Source organism: Pinus tabuliformis, chromosome J (genome assembly GCF_031772625.1).
Source record: "Pinus tabuliformis cultivar Carrire ecotype Pingquan chromosome J, CPIR1, whole genome shotgun sequence".
Classification (NCBI taxonomy): Eukaryota; Viridiplantae; Streptophyta; class Pinopsida; order Pinales; family Pinaceae; genus Pinus; species Pinus tabuliformis.
In genome coordinates this window covers 1400580087-1400584602 of record NC_142295.1, presented here as the reverse complement: position 1 = coordinate 1400584602, position 4516 = coordinate 1400580087, and positions in this window count along the sequence as shown.

Here is a 4516-nt window from a genome sequence, read left to right as displayed (position 1 = left end):
CTCGATGTGATCTTTCACTGCTTGAATATTTTTCTTCTTGATATGTACTTCTATCTTGAGAGTTTGAGGAGTGCTAATTTCTTCTAATGCATTAGAAGTTATGGTCGGATTCATTTATTGATGCTTGATGTGATCTTTCACATCTTGAACATTTTTCTTCTTTATATGTCCTTCTATCTTGATAGATTGAGGAGTGGTAACTCCGACCAACGAATTACAAGATACGGTCAGATTCATTTCTTCTTTCTCTGGGGTTGGTTCCTGGTGTTTATCCTCTTCTTTTGATGTTTCTTGATCCTTTTATTCCTCCTCTTCATAATCTATGTAAAATAATTTATTCTCATCAAACTTATGACCTTTAGTGTATTTGCTATCACAATTGTAACAAAGCCCTTTTTCTCTATTTTCTTCCAATTGTTGTGGTGTAAACCTTCTAGGTTGTCGAAGGCTAGGAGAAAAACACTTCTATAATTATAGTCGTGAGTGGTGGGATTCCTTGTTTCCATAATTTCACTCTCAATTTTTCTTGCCAACCTGAATGCCTTCTCCAATGAATCAAGTTCCCAAAGATGAACCTCATGTTGAATGTTATCCTTTAAAGTCCCTATGAAGACATCAATCCTTTGCTTCTCTGGAATATCATTTACCCCTATATTCAATTTTTGAAAGTCCTCAATGTTCCCCACCGTTGAACCCTTTTGTTTAAGATTTATCAATTAGCTAAAGAAGGTGTTTCTTTTTGTATCTTCATAATGTGCTATCATTTCCTCCATGAAAATTGACCACGTGACAAGTGGTTTACGAGAACAAAGCCCTTCATACCATAAAAATTGATTCGGTTCTAAATGTAAAGATGCAATACATAGCTTTTGTAATAGTTACACCTCATGTAGATCAAAATATTTCTCCATATGTAGTATCCAATTTAACGGATCCTTGCCATCAAACTTCCTCAGATTGTCTTTTCTTGATTTTAGGAGCTCTATCTTGAAACGACTGTAACTCGGCAATTTCAGATCTCTAAGTTTTGAAATTGCATCCTGCAATAGCCCTCTGAGTCCTCTTTCTAACCACGCAAGTCCAATCAAGATTGGATTCTGCAAGGAAGAGTTATATCAAATCTCCCATGATGACTTGATTATATACTTAGTTCAGTAAATAAAACTTGTACGACATGCCACATGTAACTATTTCAACCTTAGGACTTGAAACCAATACACAGAAAACTAATGTCTGTCCTCATTCCATAACTTCTTATGAAATTTCAATATGATTCTCAAAGAGAAAGTTAATACGATTTTCCCAAGGTCAGCTATTTGGGATGTAATTCGAGAGCCTGCAGAAACCTTGAATGTCTTGGATTGTATCTCTGACAATATACCAAAAAATATCTGATATTTTGGCCCAAGCTTCACCAAGTGTGCAGATCAAATGGATTTTAATTTCAGAGTCTGAAACTTTGTAGAAAAACAATTATAGCGAAAATGCCACAATGACCTATTTAAGATGCAATTTTGGGGCTTGCAAAAACCCTAACTTCCTCAGATCATATCTCCAAAAATATAGCGAGACAAGATCTAAAATTTAGATCCGAGCTTCAGCGAGATCTCTTCTCAAATGGTTTTTGTTTTTAACTTCTAAAACTTCGCAGAAAAAATGTTATAGTGAAAATGCCACGATGACATGTTTAGAGCAGTGAAACCCTGGAATCCAAAGCTCTGATACCAAATGTTATGAAACTATCTCACAAGAAGATAGAAAATATTGATAAATGCCTTTAAAATAAGCCTCTTTGATGGGGAAATCTCCTTTACATTACAGAAATGAACAATTCTTGGATGATACAAATGACAATACCTCCTTTCTATATATAGGAGTCTAAGGGGTCATAATATAATCAGAGTCGACATAACAATAATAATGTAAGGGTAGAATAATAACAGTAGTGGGCTTCTATGGGGCACAATAATAACAATATGAGGACTACATGGGCACAAAAATATAATAAGGGGGTTGTACTAATAACAATAATGGGTTACACTATTAGTATAGGGACCTAACATATTGTTTGTAATTAATGGGTTATGTTGCATTGTCATTGTAATAGATATGGATAAACATGGACTGCAATATGTGCTATTGTGTATATATCTATGATGAAATTGTGAAGGGATATTTCCATGATTTGTATATTGAATGTGACTATGACTATGCATGGGTACATGTGTGTTGTGCTTATATGAAAATGTAAACAAGGTAATATCCTAAACAAGGGTAATCACAAAGTGTTTAAAGTTTAGAGTGTAAAAGAGTCCCATAATAGTGTTGCCTAAGCTATAGAATAGAGGCAAACTTTCACTGTGAAATAAATTCTTAACGGTATCATAAATAATTTAATAACTAAAGTTAATGAGCTCAATGATCTATTCCAGTTCCAAACCATGATCAATGAGAAGAAGTGGGTTCTGAGACCCTTTGTATTAATGTACAAATTTATAAGAAAGACCCTCTGTTGGCTAGAGTCAGTCAATGCTTACATTAGGGTATCTGTTTATGAATTGTTGTGCCAACAAGCAAACAATATGCAAAAGATCAAGGGAGTTTCATGGGTCTGATCATGTCCAGTTGTCATACTTCCATAGGATTTAACCTTGCTTGTGCATAAGCCTCCATTTGCTCCACTGGGAATTTGGTGATGAGGGCCACGAGCCCCTGCCAATAGACAAAAGCTTTGGCTACCCATGAATAGTCTCGAGGAACCGCTGAGAGAGTTCGTGAGGATTCTGGAATAGTTGGTGTGTGATAAGCATGGTGAAAGCCCCCAGGCAACTCACGCCATGATTCTGATAGATAAGAGATGTAGGAGTTCCTATGCCACCATGTAAGGAATTCCATATCTGAAGGCAAGGAAGGCCCATAGGGTAGGAACCCCTCAATGTAGCTATCACCCAGGCTCAGAAGGGGTAACACCATGGAATGTCTTAGTATGACTTTGACAGATTTGTGAGGTCCTGATGTAGATCTAGAACCTGAATGGATCCCTGAGACCAGGCCGTAGTCGAGAGGATTAGCTCATGGTAGTTCGTGCAGTAGTAGACTCGGTCTCTCAAGAGAGCATAAATATCCACTGAAGGTTTTGCATGGTGTAGAGCCAAATACCCATGACTGATCCATTCTTGGATAATAAGGGGTTTATTGTGGAGAAAAGGGGCAAAACCTAGGAACTTAAAGAAAGGATTGGATAAGGCTTATCCTCTTGCTGTGAGGATTGCAGGTGTGAAAGATTCTAGTTGGAGCAGGGGAATTCTCATCTTGCACGATTGGACATCCGATGTGGATTATTTACGAGGCCCATGTAGGTGAGCAGATAACCTAGAGATCTACAGATCAAAGGATGGTCTAATGCTTGGATAATAACATAAGAAAAGAGGTGTTGACCCCGATTTAGTCGAAGGTCGGGAGGTCGGCCCATATGAATAGTGGAAGGACTTGCGAGTGATATATCGAATCAAATGGGTTGAAGTTCAGGGGTCGGGAGGTGAGAGGGAGGCTAATTTATAAGCTCTAGGATGAGTCGACCCCGACTAGGTCGGGAAGTCGGGAGTCAGGAGTGAGTTGACGCCATGAAGTAAGAGAGGCATATGCCCCAACCATCCACCCATTCACTGAATTTGCATGCGTGCATGGATAGTTGCATGGAAGTTGTTAACATTATGACTAATGTGTTGTACTTGATGGCAACCTACTTGATAAATATGTCAATATGATGGCTATGCAGTTTGACAAAAAGAATGGACAAAGGTTGTCCTTGATGAAAACCTACTTGATAAATATGTCAACATGATGTTTATGCAGATGCTACAGGTGAGATGGACAAAGGAATATCAATTTAGAGACAAAAAATATTATAAAAGTGATGTTTAGGAAAGTATATGCGGGTGCTGCGAAGATAAGGTTTGTACATACATAGATATGATGAAGATAAGTTGGTACAGTTTCTGCATTATGGTATTGTGAATACCAGGGGTCTTGACCATGGTATTGGCCTATAGTAATGAGTGCGACAACAAATATTTGATCTCGTCAAAGAATACAGTCGACATTACTAAGGGATGGGTCCAAGCTATTGGCTAAGGCTTATACTATACAAGGAGATGGAGATCAAGTGTAAGAGAGTGCATGCAATGTATTATTTATGAATAACTTAATTTGAAATAGGTGTGCATGAGGGAGCATGGAGATGGATTAGATCTAATAGATCTCAAATGACCACATATTGGATAATATGTTTAGGGTTTGATAGATCTGTGATGACTATATTATGATGTTTGTATGTAAGAGTTTATATGTCGAGATTTGGGTTTAAAATATGTTATGTTGTGCAGGGAGGGTATGATTTAGTGATTATAGATATGTACATTGGTTTGCCATTGAGAAGTCATGTACATACACATATATATTTCTTACCAGTCGCATATATATTCTGCAGTATGGACATATTTGTATGAAGGTGTGG